The sequence below is a fragment of the Lithobates pipiens genome, unplaced genomic scaffold (assembly GCF_037356315.1).
Source record: "Lithobates pipiens isolate NorthernLeopardFrog02 unplaced genomic scaffold, aLitPip1_a1.2 Scaffold_10, whole genome shotgun sequence".
Classification (NCBI taxonomy): Eukaryota; Metazoa; Chordata; class Amphibia; order Anura; family Ranidae; genus Lithobates; species Lithobates pipiens.
This window is the reverse complement of record NW_027507686.1, coordinates 100,762,296-100,786,623: the sequence shown is the minus strand read 5'-3', so window position 1 is coordinate 100,786,623 and position 24,328 is coordinate 100,762,296. Positions and strand designations below refer to the sequence as shown.

General features: G+C 49.4%; 1 pseudogene; it reads right to left on the bottom strand.

Moving 5' to 3' along the window:
• Positions 1-16,310: 16,310 nt before the first annotated feature.
• Positions 16,311-16,429, bottom strand: LOC143943074 (5S ribosomal RNA; annotated as a pseudogene).
• Positions 16,430-24,328: the final 7,899 nt, after the last annotated feature.

Below are 24,328 nucleotides of genomic sequence, written 5' to 3'. Positions count from 1 at the left end.
TGTTTATGTTTCGCTTCCACAGAGGCAAGTTCACGAAACAGATTAGCAAGCTGTTCCTTCCGTGTTCGTTTGATGCGCGCCCCATGCCTGATAAGTACCCTGCAGAATACTGACTTATGAGCCTCCCAAATTATCCCCGAGTCGCAGTCCTGCGTTTAGTTTTCTTGGAAATAAAAGTCCAATTCCCTGGTCACATCTGCTAAAACTTCCGGTATCTGGAGGAGGCTTTCATTAAGGTGCCAGAAGAGAGACCAAGGTGAGGGGTTCCTAGAGAGGGTGTAGGTAAGGGCTACAGGAGCGTGGTCAGACCAAGTAATATGGCCGATGGAGAAAGAGCTCACCAAGTGCAGTTGGTCATGTGGAATCAAGAAGAAGTCTATCCTAAAGTATGATTTGTGAGGGGAAGAGCAAAAAGAGTAGTCCCTTTCCCCAGAGTGTTGCAGACGCCAGACATCAACTAATTGGTCATTCAGTAAACACTTAGTAATCCGCTTTCTAGAGGAAATGAGGAGCGAGGAGCAAGAGGCAGAAGTGTCAACCCACCTAATATAAACTGGCCCTCCCGAAAGTCACATAATCTGTGCAGGGTAGTTCTGAGGAACGTGTCTTGGTGATCATTGGGAGCGTACACAGTGGCAAATGTAAAAAGGAGCTCTCCAATGTGGCCCCTAAGAAAAAGATATCGACCCCCAGGGTCCCCCAGAGAATCCTGGAGAACCCAGGGGAGCCTGCTAGAGATCAGAATGGAGACTCCCATGGTCTTAGAGGAGGGGTTAGTAGAATGGTAGACCTTAGGGAAGGATCTCGACCATAGAAAGGGGAGGCTAGTATTATTAAAATGTGTTTCTTGCATAAAGGCCACATCAGTACGGGAAGTCTTCAGTTCTCACAGGAGGATCAGCCGTTTTTCAGGGGAATTCAGTCCCTTAACGTTTAGAGAGGTGACCTTGACTGAGTCTGCCATCGCTCCTCAGGGAGGGGGAGGTGGACGTCAGAGAAAAGCAAAGAAAGTTGAACCAAGGTAGGTATTGGATAGGAAATGGATGGCGGGAACTAAGGAGGAGAAAGGAAGGCCAAATGAAAGGAAAGGTAAGGGGAAAAAGAGGCCGGGCACCTCAACCCCAGGGGGAGAGAGAAATTAAGGGTTGTCTGCACTCAACAGTACAGGAAGGGTATACTAAAACAGCACAATTATGCTATAGCGCTTACCAGATGTACACTGGGTTTAAAGCGCCGTCCTACTTGGGTTGGTGGGTAGACAGGTCAGAGAGGGAGCCCCCGGATCCCAGTCCCCCCAGTCCTGGCAGTGGTAAATGTCACGTCTGATACCGGTATGCAAATAAAAGACAATCAGTAACATCATAGAACCAAAAAACAATAGTATAATCAAAACCGAGGTAGAGCATATAACTATCAGCACTGAGGGGTCTCCTCGGCTCGCCCTAAACGTAGGCATGCATGAGGGAGCCCGTCACAACAGAAAAGGCATCACAGAATGGGATCCACCACCCCCCGTCTGATACCCCAAAAGTACACATGCAGCCCCCGAACAAATGCATTTCTCCCTTTGGCAGATTGTCCTCTCCTTACCCCCTCTCCCCCGTCCACACCCCAGGGGATAAGGGGGAGGGAAGGGGGGAAAAAGGGAGGAAGGGGCAAAAGGGGGAGGGAAATGGGGGAGGGAAGGGGGAAAGGAGGGAGGGAAGGGAAGGAGGGAAGGGGGGGAAGGGGGGAGGGAAGGAGGGGCATCTAGGGAGAGGGGACAAACATACGGAAATGTCAAGTCCTTTAGCGCACTCACACCAGCAGCCACCCGGACCCCATAAATTTCAATTCCTCCCCTCCATGGTCACCACATCAAGATGAAAGAGGAGCAGCCCTGGTCGGTGCATGGAAAATCCGTCAGGCAAGGGGCTGGGGCCACCATCCCTCCATCCAATGGGAGACTTCACCCGAGCAGCAGTCCTGGGGCCCGCCAATTAGTGTCTCTCCTGCATCCCCATTGGGGGCTGTGTAGAGCATCCAGAGGGAGGCTGGGACCGCCCAAACAGTAAGGGGTAAATCCTCCAGGGGGGTCCAGAGTCAAACTGGAGGGAAGCAGTGTCTCGTACCAATAGGCTCAATAAATAAGTCATCCAGGGTGTCCCCAAAAGCTGCAGAAGGCAATGTCGGCAAAGAGTAGGTGGGGGCCAGAGGGGGGGGAAGAGGGGCGCAACCAGGGGGAGGGGACACATATGCGGGAATGTCAAGGCCTTCCAGTACAGCGCACTAGGTATCACTCAGACCCCCCAAAGTGCAACTCCCCCCTCTAAGGTCAAGATTCCAGAAGGGAAGATGAGCGGAACTGGTCTGTACATGAAAGAACCTGCTGCCAAGGGGTTGGGGCCATCATCCCTTCCTCCAATGGGAGATGCCACTGGCATGACAGCCCCATGTCCTGTCAAGTGGTGCCCCTCCGACAATGTCGTCGGGGTATATGTGGAGCATCCAGGGGGAGGCAGGGACCACCCAAACAGTGAGGGGTAAAGCCTCCTCCAGGAGGATAGCGCTGTCTTGTACAGTTAGTTAATTAGACAAGTCATCCAGTATGTTCCTGTGAGCAGCGGAAGGAAAGGTCGGTAAGGATTATGAATGGGTGGGGGCCAGGGAGTGCATAAAACTGCCACCAGATGACCGGGGCAGAGAGGGAAAGGGGATGAAAGGTGGTAGGTGGGGGGGTGAGGAGTGTCCCTCATATTACTCACGTCGGCCATTCCTTGAATCTGAGCGCTCTGCATACCCAGGACGTTCTTCTGTATAATCTAGCCTATCTGTATACATTAGCCTGTCTTTTGTACACATTAGCCTCTCTGTATCAACTAGCAGGTCCTCTGTATACACTAGTCCGTATGTATACACTAGACAGGCTTGGTTACACAGACTTGCTAGTGTATACAGATGTACTAGTGTATACAGAGGACCGGCTAGTATATATAGACAAGCTAGTGTATACAGATAGACTAAATTATACAGAAGAACGTCCTGGGTATGCAGAGATGGAGGCTAGGGTATACAGAGAGAGAGAGGCTAGAGTATGCTAGTGTATACAGACGAACTAGTGTATACAGAAGACTGGCTAGTTTATATAGAGAGGCTAATGTGTGCAAAAGAAAGGCTAGTGTATACAAATAGGCTAGATTATAGAGAAGAACGCCCTGGGTATGCAGAGATGGAGGCTAGGGTATACAGAGAGCGAGGCTGGGTTACACAGAGAGGGTGGTTTATGCAGACTTGCTAGTGTATACAGACGGACTAGTGTATATAGAGAGGCTTGGGTATACAGAGAGCTAATGTATAAAGAGAAGCTAGTGTATACAAAAGACATCCAAGGGTATACAGAGGGGGGCGTGTCCGGATGTGAAAGGCGACGGACGTCTAAGTGGAGAACTCCTGACATCCTGAACTCAATCCTTCTCAATCCTTCTTTTTCAAAGCCCTAAAACGGCCGGAGGCCCTACCTCCTTGCTCTGCTCCGTGGCCTGCTGCAGTCCGTGGCTCCATTGGGCGGATTCTGACCCGCAATCGGCTGGGAGCCTGCGTGCTAGTGGCAGCCGCCATCTTCCAGGCCTGTGCTCTGCAAGCAGCTCCTTTCCTGGACCAGCGGTGCGGTAAGGGACCCCCCCTTGTCCTCCAGCCAGCTTCCCTGCACCTCCGGTGGGGCCTCGTGGCCTGCGGGACCCCCAGTGCCGCCCGTCAAGGCCGCGGCCTGGTGTGGCCTAGTGCGGCCTAGTAGAGCCTCCAGCCTACCGGATTTTCCTACACCACCGGCCGCCGGACAGCGGCCGGCGTCGGTTGCTGGGACACGATCGCTGCCACCCTGCCAACCCTCCATCCTCCTGCTCCAACCGCTGTTTTGCTGGGCCTAGTCTTGGGCCCTGCACCCGGTCTGGCGGCCATCTTGGTACAACCGGCTGCGGCCTGGAATCCACCCCTAGCCTCCTGGACACCCTGGGCCTGTTCTCAGCTTCTTAGCCTCCCTCAGTGCCATAACCCCTCTGCAGCCCGTGCTTTGGCCCTCCTGCACAGCGCTCTGTGGCTCCGGCCGGACACTTGGCGGCCATCTTGCTACACCCGGGGGATCTCCTGCCTCCTCTGCACTTGCTCCGGACTCCTTCTAAGGACACCCTGGCCTGCCCGCAGTGCTGGGCATCAGCCTCCACTTCCAGACCTTTTGTGGCCTTCCTCCCTGACTCCGGTGCCACGTGCAGTGTCCATCTTGCTCCACCCAGCCGTACTGTGCACAATCCTGATCCCCCTGACTCCTCCCCTTGTAGCTCACTGCCACCAGAGCTGCCCCCCCGGCTGGACTGCCGCCCGCAACATCTACAACTGAGGCTCCGCCCCCCTTTTTTTTGGATTCACCAGGACATTGTCCGCACTGCCAGCCTTGCACGTAGCAGCCATATTACTACGCCATAATACCAACTGCTGGCCCTCCTGTCTCCACAGTCCCCATCTCTTGCTTTGCTCCGGCTACAGAGATCTGCTGCCGGTCGAGAGCCCTATGATGCCTTCAAAGAAGCCTCCAAAGACTGTGCAACAGCCCAGGACACCGGCTGCAGCCCCATCCCCCCGCGGGGACCCCGCCTTACTCCAGAAACTGCAGGCCTTGTTGGTTGACATGGAGGACGGTCCCCCGGCTGACATTCCCACGCCCTCCTCACCCCAGCCTCCCACAGGTGACACCAACATGATCTTAGCAGCAATCGAAAGCAGCAGGACATCTCTATTGGTACGGATCGATCACCTGGCAGAGGAGTGCAACCTTATCCGCAACGATCTGGATAAAATACGGGGGCGTCTCTCGGAATCTGAACACCGTATCTCGGAGGTGGAGGATCGAACGGGACAACATGCCGACCAACTCACCGACCTACACAACACGATTAAAGCTTTAGTGGCGAAGTCAGATGATGCCGAAAACCGAATGCGTCGTAACAATGTTCGGGTCCTGGGCCTTCCTGAAGGATCGGAGGGAGACCACCCGGCAGACTTTGCAGAAACCTTCTTCAAAGATCTACTTGGTCTGACCGATATCCCCCCTACGTATGTGGCAGAACGTGCTCATCGGGTTCCGATGGGTCGACCTATCTCGGGTGCACCCCCACGTGCCTTCCTGGTGCGTTTCCTCAACTACCGTGATCGAGATCGCATACTCGCTGAGGCCAGGAAGCACCCGAATCTGCAATATGGTAATGCACGCATCATGCTGTTCCCCGATTTCTCCCCGGATCTATAGAGAAGACGACAGACCTTCACTGATGTTCGGCGCAGACTACGAGACCGCAACATTAAATATGGAATGCTCTATCCTAGTCGCCTGCGGGTCCAGCACGAGGGCACTGTCAAATTTTTCGACACGCCGGCCGAGGTGGATGCCTGGCTTACTGGGCTGTGCTGAGGTGGCGTGTATTACTCCATCGTGGGGGCCCGGAGGTTGTCTGGGGCTCACTGGGGGAAGGCAATGAACATGAATGGACACACTGAACTCTTATGTTATTTCAGGCCCAAGTATCGGCCCATCATCCTTACATGTCTGCGAACTCCTATGTTGAGTGAGCTATCCACACGGAACTTTACAAGATAAGTTGTTGCTCCCCCCCCTTCTGGCTTGTCTCGGTGACGATTGTAGCTGTGCCTGGGATATACCTCTCCATCCCGGCTGGAATACACCGTGGAAGCTATATTTCCCCCTTGTTTTGGGGGGGTTTTGTATTTTGTTTTCTGTTCCCCTTCTTCTCCCTTTTTTTTTGTTCTCTAAGTCGCACTCGAGGTACTCGGGTTAGCACGGAGTGTTGCTGCTAACCTGCAGCGGACTTCCCCCTGGAGGACTTTTACACGTTCTTACACACGGCATTGCACTGTTGCCGTGCACAGTTTAAGGGGTTAAATTGTTATTTTTTGGGTATAGGCCCGATCTGATCGCTCCCCAGTTTCCAGGGATGCCACCAGATATGGGCAGGGTTGACCCCTGGCGGTCACCAAGGGTACTTTTGTTTTTTGTCTATGTATTTACTTTTTTGTTTGTATGGTTAATGTTTGGTCATGACTCTTTCTACAATGGGCTCTCTGGGTCTAGGCGGCTCTTGGTACATGATATTAACACCCATGGGCGTCTCCTTGCAATATTAACGGAACCATCTGATGGCCACACGTGACATGTCCTCTTTTAATATCCTATCCTGGAATGTCCGGGAGCTCAATTCTAAATTTAAAAGAGCAGTTCTGTTTAAATATCTTAAATTGCACTCCCCCCATATGATACTGCTCCAGGAGACACACCTCATGGGCAGCAAACTGTTGGCACTAAAGAAGCCGTGGATCCAGAGAGCCTTTCATGCCTCCTATTCTACCTATGCCAGGGGGGTCTCGGTGCTGATCAGCAAATCCTTTCCCTGTGCAGTGGAGCAGATTCACACCGACTCTCAGGGCAAATACGTGATAGTAGTTTTCACAGTTTGGGGTACGAGATATATTGTGGTAAATGTATACCTGCCTCCTCCCTTTTCAGCATCCACCTTATACACTATCCTGGAAAAGGTTACTCCATACTGCCCCGCTAGGCTGCTACTTATGGGCGATTTTAACGCTATTCTAGCCCCAGACTTATACAGGCCGGTCCCCCCCAAACAATGATCCTCAGACCTACCCAATTGGGCACAGGCCATGGGAGTGACGGAGGTCTGGAGGTGGAAACACCCCTCGACTAGGGCCTACTCCTGCTTTTCCACCACCTATAAAACGTCCTCACGCATCGACTTAGCTTTTGCCAATCCAGCCATGCTATCATACGTGCTAGACGCCACGTATTTGCCCAGCGGGCTGTCGGACCACTGCCCCCTCCTCCTTAATGTCCGCTCCCCCACTTCCCGAACCTCAGCCCTTTGGCGCCTGGGAACCCACTGGCTCTCCCACGCCGATTTGACCAACACTATCCCGCCCGCCTTGCCGAATACTGGCAAATTAATGCAGGGTCCTCCTCCCCAGGGGTTACTTGGGACGCATTCAAGGCCTTCAGTAGAGGTCATTATATTTCCTCCATAGCTGGGATCCGTAGAGAGCAAGCTGCCACCACGACTGAGCTACAGAGCAAGGTAGATACCCAGACTGAGGCCTACACAGCTGACCCCACCGACTCTAGTTTTGAAGCCCTTAATGCGGCGAAACGAGAATTACACCTCCACCTCACAGAGCTTACCAGACTGGATCTTTACCGCAATAAGCAAAGATTTTTCGAGCAGGGGGACCGGAACGGTCGCCTCCTGGCAATGTTAGCTCAACACGACCTGCCCATGACGGTGATACTAGGGTGTGGTGTCCCCTTCGGGTGAATCGGTCTCCTCTCTCCCAGACATATTGGACGCATTTCGGCAATACTATGGTTCCCTTTATACCTCTGTGCTTCCCTCGGATCTCATGCCACAGGACCTGGCGCCTTGGCTGGACCCCCTGGCACTCGGCTGGCTCTCGGACGCCGAGAGAGAAAATTTGGTGAAGCCCATTACCCCGGAGGAGGTACAGAGGGCAATTTGCTCCTTTCCTGCAGGAAAATCCCCGGGTCCAGATGGTCTCCCTATGGAGTTCTACAAAACCCACGGGGCCCTTCTTGCCCCCCAGCTGGCCCAGCTCTATACTCACTGTCTGGCAGAGGGCACCCTTCCCACCTCCATGAGCCATGCACACATAATACTAATCCATAAAGCCCCTAAGGACCCCACATCCTGCGCCTCATATAGGCCTATCGCCCTCCTAAATGCAGACTTCAAAATCCTTACCAAATTGCTCACTACGAGACTACAGCCCCTACTGCCATCTGTGATAGAGACGGACCAGACCGGTTTTATGCCTAATAGAGCCACTGACATCAACTTAAGACGCCTGTTTACCAACATCCATGCACAACACTTCAATGAGGGTTCCCGGGTGGTGGCCTCCCTGGACATAGAGAAGGCCTTCGACACTGTGGAGTGGCCTTTTCTGTGGGAAGTCCTCCGTAGAATGGGGTTCCCCTTGGTATTTATTGCGTGGTTACAGACGCTCTACCAGCACCCCACATCAGCCATTAAGCTGGGGGGGGTCTCTCACGGTCCTTCCCTCTGTCCAGGGGCACGAGACAGGGCTGCCCTCTTTCTCCGGCCCTGTTCGCCATCGCAATGGAACCCCTGGCGGAGGCCTTACGTACCTCCCTGCACATTAGGGGCCTGCGTGTTGGCTGGCTGGAGGAGAGGGTCACCCTGTATGCGGGCGACCTCCTTCTCTTCCTTAACGACGCAGACTCCTCTCTCAGAGGGGCATTACAAATTCTGAACTCATTCTCCACGATCACGGGCCTTAAGGTTAACTGGTCAAAATCACTTCTGTTCCCTATAGACCCAGCAGCCAGTGACACCGCCCCCCCCCCCCCCCCCGATATACCTCTACAGTGGGTGGAGAGCTTCAAGTACCTTGGGGTGGTGGTCTCGAGGCAGGCTTCGGACTTCTTACCTCTGAATCTATCCCCAGTGGTTCAGGAGACACAGCTGGTTACTGCGGCTTGGTGGCTCACTCCTGATAGGACGAACCCTGCCACCTTGGTTGAGGCGGCGGTGGTGAAGTCACTGGAAGCGCTGAAATTTTTACTGTATCGTGGCCCAAAAGCAACATACCCGCTGACCCCCTCCATGCGCACCACGTTGCGTGCATGGGGGGCAGGACTTAAACTTGAAAAATACCCTGCCAATGCACTTTCTCCAGCTGCCCCCTTGTGGTTGAACCCCACCCTAGAGCAGTTTTACAAACTACCTGAACCCCATGCTTGGACTAAGTTTAACGTTAAAACAGCGGACCAAATAATTTCCGACCAATCGCTGGCCCCATTCCCCAAGTTGATTTCTGACTTCAACGTCCCGCAGAGCTATTTTTTTAGATATCTACAACTCTCCCATGCCTTCAGATGCCAGTTCTCCGGGTCTCCCCCCCAGGTTGTCCAGTCCGGACCTCCTCACGTCCAGATGTGAAAATAAGCCCACCTCGAAACTTTACTCCCATTTGATAACGACCTCCCTCCCTACCTTGGGAAAACTCAGAGACAAATGGGTGCGCGACATTCCCACCTTTGATAATGATGATTGGGATGACATGTGGGACTTCCCTTTCAGATCCCTGGTCTCCCTGAGAGACCGGCTAATACAGTTTAAGATGGTCCACCGAGCATATTTCACCCCATATAGATTGCACAAAATGAACCCCGCTTCCCCCCTGGGGTGTTGGCGTTGTGGGACAATACCGGGGGACTTCACTGATATTTTTTGGACCTGCCCGGCTATTGTCGACTATTGGAAGGAGATACTGAGGGTCATTGCACAGGCCACCTCCATATCGCTCCAGCCCTCCATAGAAATTTGCATACTGGGCCTGATAGATCATATTATTCCCACTGTGGCGCGACGCACCCTGGTTGGGCTTCTCCTGTTCTATGCCCGCAAGGTCATAGCCCTCAGCTGGCGTAAGCCAACTCCTCCTCCTCTCTCCCTGTGGAAAAAATTGGTCAACGGCAGCATGCCTCTTTACAAAGACTGCTATGTTAATAGGGGTTGCCCGCAAAAATATGACAAGGTCTGGTCCAGCTGGCTGGCCGACGCCTCCACAGCCTCTGACCCGCAGCCTACTTAACAAGTTACCTTTTGCTAGTAAACTGGAAACTGCACCAGTGGAAATGTTGTTTGTCTGAGTAGCATGTTTTAACTCCAAGTTGTCCTGCTGCACATGGAGTCAGCTATCTGTGGCCAATGAGGTGCCTTAGACTCTCCGTCATATTCTGTATGTACCAAACTGTCTTGTATTACAACTCTGTATACACCACGCCTGTAACTGTAGTCGTGACCAATGTATGTGTTCTTTTTTGTTTGTTAGTTTGCTTGCTGTTGTTTACTGCCTAAATCTTAATAAAAAGATTTGCAAAAAAAAGGGTATACAGAGAGGCTCGTGAATGCAGAAGATGGGCTTGTTTATACAGAGAGGCTAAAGTGTACAAAACACAGGCTAGTGTATATAGATAGGCTAGATTATACAGAACAACGTCCTAGGTATGCAGAGATGGAGGCTAAGGTATACAGAGAGAGAGGCTAGAGTATGCATACTTGCTAGTGTATACAGACGGACTAGTGTATACAGAAGACCTTTCTAGTTTATACAGAGAGGCTAATGTGTACAAAAGACAGGCTAGTTTATACAAATAGGCTAGATTATAGATAAGAAAGTCCTGGGTATGCAGAGATGGAGGCTAGGGTATACAGAGAGAGAGGCTGGGTTACACAAAGGCTAGTGTATGCAGACTTGCTAGTGTATACAGACGGACTAGTTAAGACTAGATAATGTATAAAGAGATGCTAGTGTATACAAAAGACAACCAAGAGTAGACAGTGAGGCTCGTGCATACAGAGGAACGGCTACAGAGAGGCTAATTTGTACAAAAGACAGGCTAGTTTATACAGATAGGCTAGATTATACAGAAAAACTTCCTGGGTATGCAGATATGGAGGCTAGGGTATACAGAGAGAGAGGCTGAGTTACACAGACTTGCTAGTGTATACAGACGGAATAGTGTATACAGAAGACCGGCTAGTTTATACAGAGAGGCTAATGTGTACACAAGACAGGAAGGTTAAACAGAGGTAGAGGCTTTTTTACACAGAGAGGCTAGTGTATGCAGACTTGCTAGAGTATACAGACAGACTAGTGTATACAGAGAGGCTATTTTATACAGAGAGACTAGGGAAAACAGAGAGGCTAGTGTACAGAGACAAGCTGACAGTGAGGCTGGGGTATAAAGAGAAGCTAGGTTATACAGTAGACAGGCTAGTTTATATAAACGACAAAATTGGGTAAACAGAATACAGGCTGGGGTATAATGAGAGGCAAGATTATACAGAGAGGATAGGGTACACAGAGAGGCTAGTGTATAAAGACGTATACACGAGACCTGGGTATACCGAGAGACTAGGTGTATAAAAGACAAGCTAGGGTATACATAAGACCGCCTGGGGTATACAGTGAGGCTATTATAATTGGAATGAGGCTGGGGTAATAAGAATGGTTCGGGTATACGGCGAAGTACAGCCTAGAAAAGAAACAGAAAACAGAAAAGTCAAACAAGGTAATACAGATAGGCTAATGTTATTCCCCTGAGCCTAGTGTATACAGAGAGGCTAGTGTGTACAGATAGGCTTGTGTATACAGAAGACAGTCTGGGGAATTCAGTGAGGCTAGCGTATGCAGAGAGGCTGGGACACCGAGACTATTGTAAAAAGAAGGCAGGCTAGTGTATATAGATTATGGGCACGGAGAGATTATTGTATACAGAAAGGCTAGCGTGTAAAGAAGACATGACTTTATTTTTTGCTAATGCAACTACTTCTGAATCATGTAAAGCGTTACAGTGCTTTTTTCATTCTTTGGTGCTGTTAAAAGTTCAGTGGTGTGTTGTCAGTGGTGATATCAATGTGACAGTTAATGTGGAGAACTACAAATATACAAAATAGAGCAAAAAAGTGCTAAGTTTATTTTGTTAAGTCATTGACTGATAGACGTTAAGTAATTGACCATTATTGGTTTGGCAGTACATTGTTTTTTGTTGTTCTGGTAGCACTGAGAAGATATTAGATGAGTGATACTATTGCAGAGATACCGGCTAATATCTTAATATGTGCTGCGTGTAAGGTAGAAATAAGATGGTTTTGTGTGAGTTGGTTTACCAGGATTTAGAGATAGTAATGTGTTTATTCTGATAATAAATATAGCAAAATTACTCAGATTAATATTGAGACAGATATACAGGTCGGGTTTAAGTGGAAATACACGAAATAACAGCAACGACGTGTGTAGGTTTTTATCAATCAGGTTCATTACGTGTCTTTAATCATGTAGTGAATATCCCCCACATATAGCATGAGAATGAGAAAGGATAATAACTGGCAGAGGATGACATGGCAAAAAGACAAACTGCATTAGAAATGTGAAAGTGAATTAGAGATGAAATGTCAATCCCCATTGGTTACTTACAGGTAACCATTAATACAGTTAACACGGCTACGTACAGAAAAGTGTGAGCTAAGCAGCTAAATATTACTTAATATTGCAGAGATTAAGTATTGCAGTTAAAAAGAGATCAAAAAGTTATCCCGGTAGCACAGAGTGGACTGATATTAGATGAGTGATCGTTGTAGTACAAATTCAGTTTCCTATAGCAGAGAGATACCAGATAATGTATAAAGAGATGCTAGTGTGTACAAAAGACAACCAAGAGTAGACAGTGAGGCTCGTGCGCGGAAGCCGCGGAACGGCTACAGAGAGGCTAATTTGTACAAAAGACAGGCTAGTGTATACAGATAGGCTAGATTATACAGAGGAAGATCCTGGGTATGCACAGATGGAGGCTAGGGTACCCAGAGAGAGACTGTGTTACACAGAGTGGCTAGAGTATGCAGTATACACTAATACGTCTGTATACACTAGCAAGTCTGTGTAACCAAGCCTCTCTAGTGTATACAGACGGACTAGAGTATACAGAGGGCCGGCTAGTTGGTACAGAGAGGCTAATGTGTACAAAAGACAGGCTAATGTATACAGATAGGCTAGATTATACAGAAGAACTTCCTGGGTATGCAGAGCGCTCAGCTTTAAGGGATGGCCAACGTGAGTAATATAAGGGACACTACTCACCCCCCCCCCCCACATCTACTAGATCTGATTTTCATCCCCTTTCCCTCTCTGCCCCGGTCATCTGGTGGCAGTTTTATGGACTCCCTTGCCCCCACCCATTCATAATCCTTACCAACCTTTCCTTCCGCTGCTCACAGGAACACACTGGATGACTTGTCTAATTAACCAACTGTACAAGACAGCGCTATCATCCTGGAGGAGGCTTTACCCCTCACTGTTTGGGTGGTCCCTTCCTCCCCCTGGATGCTCCACATATACCCCGACGACATTGTCGGAGGGGCACCACTTGACAGGACATGGGGCTGTCATGCCAGTGGCATCTCCCATTGTAAGAAGGGATGATGGCCCCAACCCCTTAGCTGCAGGTTCTTTCATGTACAGACCAGGGCGGCTCATCTTCCCTTCTGGAATCTTGACCTTAGAGGGGGGGTTGCACTTTGGGGGGTCTGAGTGATACTTAGTGCGCTGTACTGGAAGGGCTTGACATTCCCGCATATGTGTCCCCAACCCCGGTTTGCGCCCCTCCCCCCCTCTGGCCCCCACCTACTCTTTGCCGACATTGCCTTCTGCAGCTTTCGGGAACACCCTGGATGACTTATTTATTGAGCCTATTGGTACGAGACACTGCTTCCCTCCAGTTTGACTCTGGACCCCCCTGGAGGATTTACCCCTTACTGTTTGGGCGGTCCCAGCCTCCCTCTGGATGCTCTACACAGCCCCCGATGGCGATGCAGGAGAGACACTAATTGGCGGGCCCCAGGACTGCTGCTCGGGTGAAGTCTCCCATTGGATGGAGGGACGGTGGCCCCAGCCCCTTGCCTGCCGGATTTTCCATGCACTAACCAGGGCTGCTCCTCTTTCATCTTGATGTGGTGACCATGGAGGGGAGGAGTTAAAATTTATGGGGTCCGGGTGGCTGCTGGTGTGAGTGCGCTAAAGGACTTGACATTTCCGCATGTTTGTCCCCTCTCCCTAGCTTCCCCGCCTTCCCTCCCCCCTTCCCCCCTCCCCCTCTTCCCCCCCTCTTCCCCCCCTTCCCTCCTTCCATTCCCTCCCCTCCCTCCTTTCCCCCTTCCCTCCCCCCTTTCCCACCCCCTTTCACCCCTTCCCCCCGTTTTCCCCCCTTGCCTCCCCCTTTTCCCCCCGGGGCATGGACGGGGGAGAGGGGGTAAGGAGAGGACAATCTGCCAAAGGGAGAAATGCATTTGTTCGGGGGCTGCATGTACTTTTGGGGTATGGGACGGGGGTGGTGTATCCCATTCTGTGATGCCTTTTCTGTTGTGACGGGCTCCCTCGTGCATGCCTACGTTTAGGGCGAGCCAAGGAGACCCCTCAGTGCTGATAGTTATCTGCTCAACCTCGGTTTTGATTATACTATTGTTTTTTGGTTCTATGATGTTACTGATTGTCTTTTATTTGCATACCGGTATCAGACGTGACATTTACCACTGCCAGGACTGGGGGGACTGGGATCCGGGGGCTCCCTCTCCGACCTGTCTACCCACCAACCCAAGTAGGACGGCGCTTTAAACCCAGTGTACATCTGGTAAGCGCTATAGCATAATTGTGCTGTTTTAGTATACCCTTCCTGTACTGTTGAGTGCAGACAACCCTTAATTTCCCTCTCCCCCTGGGGTTGAGGTGCCCGGCCTCTTTTTCCCCTTACCTTTCCTTCCATTTGCCCTTCCTTTCTCCCCCTTAGTTCCCACCATCCATTACCTACCCAATACCTACCTTGGTTCAACTTTCTTTGCTTTTCTCTGACGTCCACCTCCCCCTCCCCGAGGAGCGATGGCAGACTCAGTCAAGGTCACCTCTCTAAACGTTAAGGGACTGAACTCCCCTGAAAAACGGCGGATCCTCCTGTGAGAACTGAAGACTTTCCGTACTGATGTGGCCTTTATACAAGAAACACATTTTAAAAATACTAGCCTCCCCTTTCTATGGTCGAGATCCTTCCCTCAGGCCGCGTACACACGCGGGGACTGTTCGCTCAACTTTGTCCGCTGAACAGTGTTTCGGCGCACAGTCCGCTCGTGTGTGGGCTTTCAGTGGACAGTTTCAGCGGACAGTCTGCTGAACAAAGTTTTTCGGAAATTCCGAAAAACTGTCCAGTCCCCTCGTGTGTAGGCTTGTTCGTCAAACTAAGTTCCGCGCATGCTCAGAAAGGATTTACACGCAGAAGTTTGCATTGCAGTGTATAGGACGTCGTTTTCTAGTCCCGTCGTACGTGCCGTTCACGTCATCGCGCACGGTTTCAGCGGACTGTTCGTTCGTCGTGTGTGGCCAAGTCCGTCCATGCTAATTTTGAGCGGACTGTCCGCTGTTTGACGGACAAAGTTGAGCGAACAGTCCCCGCGTGTGTACGCGGCCTAAGGTCTACCATTTTACTAACCCCTCCTCTAAGACCAAGGGAGTCTCCATTCTGATCTCTAGCAGGCTCCCCTGGGTTCTCCAGGATTCTCTGGTGCACCCTGGGGGTCGATATCTTTTTCTTAGGGGCCACATTGGAGAGCTCCTTTTTACATTTGCCACTGTGTACGCTCCCAATGATCACCAAGACACGTTCCTCAGAACTACCCTGCACAGATTATGTGACTTTCGGGAGGGCCAGTTGATATTAGGTGGGTTGACACTTCTGCCTCTTGCTCCTCGCTCCCCATTTCCTCTAGAAAGCAGATTACTAAGTGTTTATTGAATGACCAATTAGTTGATGTCTGGCGTCTGCAACACTCCGGGGAAAGGGACTACTCTTTTTGCTCTTCCCCTCACAAATCATACTTTAGGATAGACTTCTTCTTGATTCCACATGACCAACTGCACTTGGTGAGCTCTTCCTCCATCGGCCATATTACTTGGTCTGACCACGCTCTTGTAGCCCTTACCTACACCCTCTATAGGGCCATAGGTGATCTCTTTGGGCACTCTCAACCCTCTTGTTAAACACCAAGATGGTCACCTTGGGAAACAAGCGAAAATAAACAGGTCAACGCCAACAACATACACAGATGGTCTCCCATACAGGTATTAACCAGGCCGTACGCTGCTAGGCCTCTGAGATCAGATGAGATTGTACGCTTTCAGGGTGATGTGGCCAAAGGTGTTCTATTCAGACACTCTCAACCCTCTTGACAAATGATGGTCATCTTGGGAAACAAGTGAAAAAAAAACAGGTCAAAGCCAACAACATAGACCCTGGCGGTCTCCCATCTGGCCCTAACCCTGCTTAGCCTCTGAGATCGGGCGCTTTCAGGGTGATGTGGCCTTAGGCGACCGCTTCGGACATACTCAAAACTCTTGACAGATGCTAAAATGGTCACCTTGGGAAACAAGCGAAAAAAAAACAGGTCAAAGCCAACAATATAAAAAGATTCCTATAGCACCTGTAATTAGGTACTATCCAGGCCGGACCCTGCTTAGCCTCTGAGATCAGATGAGATCGGCGCTTTCAGGGTGATGTGGCCGTAGGAGATTTCTTTGGGCTCTCTCAGCCCTCTTGACAAATGCCAAGATGGTCACCTTGGGAAACAAGCGGAAAAAAAAACCATGTCAACGCCAACAACATAAAAAGAAGCCTACGGCACCTGGTATTCCCAGTCGTTCTCGCATCCAGTTACTAATCAGGCCCGACAATGCTTAGCCTCCGAGATCAGACAAGATCGGGCGCTTTCAGGGTGATTTGGCCGTAGGCACTTTCTTTGGGCACTCTCAACCCTCTTGACAAACCCCAAGATGGTCATCTTGGGAAAAAAGCAAAAAAAAAAACAGGTCAACGCCAACAACATTAAAAATAGGATTTTTATATACAGCTTACCTGTTAAATCCTTTACTTGAGAGTACATCACGGGACACAGGAGCTTCATTACATAGTGGGTTATATAGGCACCTCTGGTGATTGGACACTGGTTAACCCCCAATTAAGGATAATTCCTCCCCTATATAACCCCTCCCATATGGGAGGCACCTCAGTTTTGTAGCAAAGCAATAGGAAACCACGTAAAATCCAAGAGGGACGGGAGCCCTGTGTCCCGTGATGTACTCTCAAGAAAAGGATTTTACAGGTAAGTTGTATATAAAAATCCTATTTTCTTGATCATACATCACGGGACACAGGAGCTTCATTACATAGTGGGATGTCCCAAAGCAATGCTCAGATTGAGGGGAGGGAGACAGAGATCATAATATATAGACCGCCAGGGGAGGGCTGGCAGCCTTAGGCCTGGGGGGCAAGTCTAGTCAAGTGGCCCATTAATCCACGAATCAGCTCACCATCAACAGTGCCCATCAATGCAGCCTCACCAATGCCCATCAATGCAGCCTCACCAATGCCCATCAATGCAGCCTTACTAGTGTCTATCAATGCAGCCTCATCATTGCTCATCAATGCAGCCTCACCAGTGCCCATCAGCTCAGCCTTGTCAGTGCCCATCAATGCAGCCTCACCATAGCCCATCAATGCAGTCTGTTCAGTGCATGGGGATTAGAGAGAGAAAAGCTGCTGGATAACACAGAGCGGAGATCTCCCGCTTACCCAGTGCGGCTTCTGTCATACGAAGTCGTGCCTCCTGGACCAGGTTCTATGATAGATGTCACCAGTGTGCTCTTTATCATAGGACATCCTTGGCTTCCTGGCGGTACACTGAGGTACACGTCACGAGGAGCCGATGCACGTACCCAGTTGCTGTGATGTCTGCCGGGCACCCGCAATCGCTCATGACAGAGCAGGAATGTGGATCTGTGTGTGTAAATACACAGATCCACATCCTGTCAGGGGAGAGGAGACAGATCGTATGTTCCTAGTATATAGGATTGGTCTCCTCCCTAGTCAGTCCCATCTCCCCCACAGTTAGAATCACTCCCTAGGTAACACATTTAACCCCTTGATTAACCCCTTCCCTGCCAGTGATATTTATACAGTAATCAGTGCATTTTTATAGCACTGATCGCTGTATAAAAGTCACTCGTCCCAAAATAGTGTCAAAAGTGTCCGATCTGTCCACCGCAATGTCACAGTCACAATAAAAATTGCAGCATTACTAGTAAAAAGAAAAAAATAATAAAAATTCCATAAATCAATAACTTATTACTGCTTATCGCAATTTTTTTTACCAAAAATATGTAGAAAATTACACATCAGCCTAAACTGTTAAGGCTTAAGTTGGCATATTATAGCAAAAAGTAAAAAATATTGTGTTTTTTTTAACCAGTTCCCGACCAGCGCACGCCGATGTACATCGGCACAATGGCACAGGCAGGCATATTGGCGTACAGGTACGTCCAATCTGGTTGGGACCCCTGTGAGTCCGGTCATGGGTCCCGCGGACTCAATCGCCGCGGGCATATCTGCGATCGTCTCACGGGGCGGCTGAACGGAGAGATGCCGTTGTAAACAGCATCTCCCCGTTCTGCCTAGCAACAAATTACGCTGATCTCTGCTCCGTGTCATTGGAGCAGAGATCAGTGTTCACTAAATGAAAGCCCAGCCCCCCCCCCCCACAGTTAGTAACACACCCCTAGGAACACTTAACCCCTACACTGCCACCCCCTGGTTAACCCCTCCACTGCCAGTGTCATTTACACAGGAATCACTGCATTTATATAGCAGTGATTGCTGTATAAATGACAATGGTCCCAAAAATGTGTCAAAAATGTCCGATGTGTCCGCCGTAATGTCGCAGTCACAATAAAAATCACTAATCGCTGCCATTACTAGTAAAAAAAAAATATTACTAAAAATGCCATAAAACTATCCCCTATTTTGTAAACGCTATAACTTTTGCGCAAACCAATCAATAATCGCTTATTGCGATTTTTTTAACCAAAAATATGTAGAAGAATACGTATCGGCCTAAACTGAGGGAAAAATTTTTTTTTTTATATATTTTTGGGGGATATTTATTATAACAAAAAGTAAAAAATAATGCGTTTTTTTCAAAATTGTCGCTCTATTTTTGTTTATAGCGCAAAAAATAAAAACCGCAGGGGTGATCAAATACCACCAAAAGAAAGCTCTATTTGTAGGAAAAAGAGAACGTCAATTTAGTTTGGGAGCCACGTCGCACGACCGCGCAATTGTCAGTTAAAGCGATGCAGTGCCGAATCGCAAAAAGTGGTCTGGTCTTTGGCCAGTAAAATGGTCCGGGGCTGAAGTGGTTAAAGTTGGCACTCTTTTTTTGTTTAAAGTGCAAATAATAAAAACCGCAGAGGTGATCAAATACCACCAAAAGAAAGCTCTATTTGTGGGAAAAAATTTATTTGGGTACAATGTTGCATGACCGCACAATGAAAACTGACCTGGGCAGGAAGGGATGAAAATGCCGGTAGTGTATTTCTTCCAAAAAAAATTGTATTTGAAAAACAGCTACATAAATACAGTGTGACGTAAAATATTGCAACAATTGGCATTTTATTCTCTAGGGTCTCTGCTAAAAAAAAAAAAAAAAAATTATATATATAGTGTCAAAAAAGGTTTAGGCATGAAGGGGTTAATAATATCAGCTCCCAGCTTGAAACAATGGGAAAGAAGTGAGAAATCTTCATAGTGAAAGACTTTTCTTTTTAAGAAAAAATAAAAAAAACACATTCACCAAAAAACTTACATTATCTCTGCTCTGTCCTCAGGATCAGCCTCATGGGGTGACAGTCTGCTCCCCCGCAGCCTCTCGTTTGTTCTCTTCCTGTGGTCAGGCTAGGGAATTTTTTGCGCCCAGGAATTGCTATTAGGCCACCGGGACTACATGTCCCACAATGCTTTGCAGCTGCTGGAGGCTCTGATGGGCTCCCTCCCTCTACCAATGAGGAAGCAGGGGAGGCAACAGAGTGGGCGGACGCTCACACAGGCTGCAGTGTTCGGAGGAGAGGAGGGGGGGGAATCCCCCACACGAACTGACAGGTCAGGTTGGCTCTCACTCCACTGTCAGTGGATTAGTGTGAGTGCGACCGACGGGAGGTGCAGGAACAGAGCGGCCTCCACTACATAAGTGAGTGTGAGTGTCTCTTGAGTTTCCGTGCCCCTCCCTCTGCCTCAGCTTGCAGCCCCTGCCCTGACCCGAAAAGGAAAAAAAATCGTGAGCAGTGGCCGCCAGCCATTATGCATATATTGTTAGGGCAGCCTAGGGGGAAATTGCCACCCTGCCCCCCGGCCCAGCCCGCCCCTGTAGACCGCCAAGGACCGGTGGACCTAAACTGCAGCCTGCAGTACACTGCACCCAAAGGTGATATCCTCTTGCCCTCTGACATCCACCTGATAGAATCTGGTGAATGTGTGGACTGATGACCAAGTTGCAGCCTTACAGATCTGAGCCAGGGAGGCCTGGTGATGCACTGCCCAAGAAGCACTTACAGCCCTAGTTGAGTGCGCTTTCACTTGAAAAGGAGGGATCTTCCCTTTAACACTATAGGCCTGAGAAATAATCTGTCTAATCCACCTTGAGAGAGTGGATTTTGATGCCTCCTGGCCCTTCCTAGGGCCTTCCGGCAAAATAAATAAGCAATCAGTTTTCCTTATCTGAGCAGTTGCCTGATGATAGATACTGATTGCCCTTACCACATGCAAAGTGTGCAAAGATTCTTATTCTGCGGACTGTGGGTCCGGAAAAAAGGATGGTAGGATTACATCTTGATTCAAATGGAATCCTGAAACCACCTTAGGCAGAAAGGACCTGTTGGGACGCATTACCACCCGGTCCTTATGAATAATTAGATACGGCTCTTTGCTGGAGAGAGCTGCTAGTTCTGACACTCTTCTAGTCGTGGATATGGCTACCAAGAAAACCAATTTTTTAGTCAAAAGAACTAACGAAGCCTGATGCAAAGGTTCAAAAGGTTGCCCCTGCAAAGCTGAGAAAACCAAATTCAGAACCCATGAGCACACCGGAGGTTTGACTGGCGGCCTTATCCGCATAGCCCCCTGGATGAAAGCCTGCACCAGGGAATGCGATGCAAGTGGCTTCTGAAAAAACACTGACAAGGCCGAAATCTGCACCTTGATAGTGCTTACGGCCAAATTCATTTCTAGGCCTGACTGGAGGAAGGCCAAGATCCTGCTAATGACATACTTTCTAGGATGCCATTCCCTGAGTTCACACCAGGAAACATATGCCCTCCAGATTTTGTAGTAAATAAGCCTGGAGGCCGGCTTTCTGGCATTGACCAGAGTAGAAAGGACTGGCCCCCAAAGCCCACGGTCTCTCAGAATGTGGGTCTCAGCAGCCAAACCGTCAAATTCAGACTGTGTAAAGCAGGATGGTAAATTGGACCATGTGAGAGCAGATCTGGCCGGAGAGGGAGGATCCACGGCCTGCCTACTGCCAACTTCATGATCTCTGCGTACCACGGTCGCCTGGGCCAAGCCGGGGCTACCAAAAGAACCAACTTTGTCTCCCTCTTGACTCTTCCCAGGAACCGCGACAGAAGCGGACACGGGGGGAAGGCATAAATCAAATTGTACTTACCCCAGGGAACTGTCAGAGCATCCGACCCCTGAGCGAGTGTATCTCTTGTCCTTGACACGACCTTGTCCAGTTTTCTGTTGAACCTGGACGCAAACAGATCTACGTCTGGAGTACCCCACCTGCGACATATGTTCCAAAATACGGCGCGGTGCAGATCCCATTCTTCTGGGCACAACTGCTGGTGGCTCAGAAAATCCGCCTGCCAATTTTCCACTCCTGGAATGAAGACTGCAGAAAGGCATGGTACATGCCTTTCTGCCCAGACAAGTATGCGATTCACCTCTTTTTGAGCAACCAGACTCCTGGTACCGCCCTGGTGATTGATATAGGCCACTGCAGTGGCATTGTCAGACTGAACCCGAACAGGGAGACCCCGTAGTCTGAAAGACCAGTTTATGAGAGCCATATAAACTGCCCGGATCTCCAAGACATTTATGGGCAATAGATTCTCGATCGCAGACCATTTCCCCTGCGAGCACGTCTCCTCCAACACTGCTCCCCAGCCTGTCAGGCTGGCATCTGTCGTAATAATCTTCCATGAAAGAGGAAGAAAAGTTTTGCTTTTCAGCGAATTCTCGTTTGTAACCACCAGACGAGACTCTTGCGTGTCCCTGGGGATAGACGCATAGGAAGATCCAACGACTGGGGCTTCCTGTTCCAAGCCGCAAGGATGCATCTTTGCAGAGGCCTTCAGTGGAACTGGGCGAATGGAACGGCCTCGAAGGAGGCGACCATTTTCCCTAACAGTCTCATGCACAACCGAATGGGGGAAGATCATCTGCCCAGAATTAGGCGCACCAGATCCCCAATGGCCAAGGCTTTTGGCCTTGGTAGAAACACCTTGCCCTGAGCGGTGTCGATAACCATACCCAGGTATTCCAACCTGGTAGCAGGCTGTAGGGATGACTTTTTATAATCCAACCTAGACGTTCCAGGTGTTCTAGCGTTCTGGTAACACCGTGGTTCAGGAGCGCTACTGTTTTCTCTATGAGAAGCAAATCATCTAGATAAGCCACATGACACACAAAAATTGGCACATGGAGATATGCATCCTTGATGTCTATTGATGCCATAAACTCTCCCCCTTGCAGGGAGGAGACCACAGTGCGAATTGACTGCATTCGGAAGGACTGGATGCGTAAAAAACTGTTCAGATCCTTCAGATCCTGGATAGGTCTGACACTTCCATTTGGCTTTGGAACAGTGAAGAGATGCGAGTAAAACCCTGAACCCTGTTCTTTTGGGTCCACTTCTACTATCACCCCCTGGGATAGTAAGTGATCTAAGGCCAGAAATAGCGGTCTTTGCTTTACTGGGTCCCTGGGGATCCTTGACCTTAGAAAGCGAGAAGGTGGAATCTCCTGAAACTCCAGCTTGTAGCCCAGAGATACCGAAGAGACCACCCACTTGTCCCGGATCTCTTCCCGCCAGGCTTCCGCAAACTGCAGGAGCCTTCCTCCCACTCGGCCGAGCGGGGGCGCCCCTTCTCAAGGAAGCTTTTGGGCTCTGCTTGGCAGGCTTTTGCCCCCCGGATTTCTTCTGCGCCTGGGCCCGGCCTTGAGCCTTTCCTGTAGAGGGGGATTGAGAAGACCGTCGCCACTGCTTAGAGCTTGATGCTCCGGGAGAGAGAGAACGCCTAAATGATGGACGTTTTGACTGCAAGGAGAGTAGATTTACCCCATGAAATTTTTTGGACGAATTTGTCTAATTCTTCTCCAAACAAACTTTCCCCTTTAAACGGGAACCCAATCAAATGCTTCTTGCATGATAGCTCAGCTGTCCAATTCTTTAGCCATAGGGCCCTTCACATGTGTACCAACAGGAGAGACAAACGAGATGCTTGTTGGACAGAATCCAAAATCGCATCAATCATGAAACACAGAATTTGAGGTATTTCTGCATAATTCTCCACTTCCTCACTGGGAAGGAGGCTAAGCATCTGCTTAACCTGTTCCTTGAGGAACTGACACAACCCCACAGCTGCGACTGTAGGTTGCACTACAGCGCCAGTCATGGAAAAGGAGGCTTTTAATAATGTTTCCAGCTTTTTATCAGTTGGATCTTTAAATACCTGAGCATTATCCAAAGGACAGGTCAGGTTTCTATTCACGCAAGAAACAGCCGTATCGACAGATGGGACCTCCCATTTCTTGGTGAAACTTTCCTCCAGAGAATAAAGCATAGAAAACCTTTTAGGAGGAGCAAACAGTTTATCGGGATGTTCCCAATCCTCATGCAACAATTTATCCATTAAGGGATGAATTGTAAAGGAAAAGACAGTCTGTGGGATTTTCCTGACTCCCAGGGAAGAAACAGAGGACGTAGCGATCTCAGCAGCAGACATTCTGAATGTGGTACGCACCAATTCAGTATAATACTGCACCTGTTTTCTGAGCGCCTTGGAGGAGGGGACTCTCTCCTCTTCCTCTGGTTCATCCAACTGCTCAAGATCCCTGTCCCAAGCTAGGGATCTCTCCTCATTGTCAGAAGTGTCATCTGAAAGAGGAATCTCAGCAGAGGGAGGGGGTCTACCCCTTTTCCTGCTGTCTTTCAGGGAAGCTGAAACAATATGTTTCTCCCTTCAAAACCCTCCAATGTAGCCCTAAGGGAGTCCTCAGTGACGTATATCGGGGTTGAAATATTAGGAGAGGCTGCAAAACCTGACAGGGGCACTGACTCATCCTGTGAGGCTGGCTACAGTCTTGCAGGGGGGGGGGGGTGGTAACCTACAGGCATTTTTATAACCCCCTAGACCTAGGAAGTGACTTACCAGTGCCCTTGTATATCAAGAGGCTTCCGCGCTCTATGGCAAATAAGGTCAGAAGGCAAAATAACAACAGGAGCAGCAATCACTGTATGAGTTGGCTCTCAATGCTATATATACTTAAAACAGGGGGGGTTGTGTTGCGCTACCTTGAAAACCAAATAATATGAAAAAATAAAAATAAATCATTAATACTAGCAAAAACGAGTATCGGTGCAACTGAGTTTGTAAACTAAAACAGTGCCAAGTGCTTAAAAGTTATATGAAAAGTGCATACATGCATTTATACATAAATTAACTATTTAAAGGTGTCTCTGTGCATCATTCAGGTGTCAAAAATTCAGGGTACATTGCTAAATGCAATAAAACACAT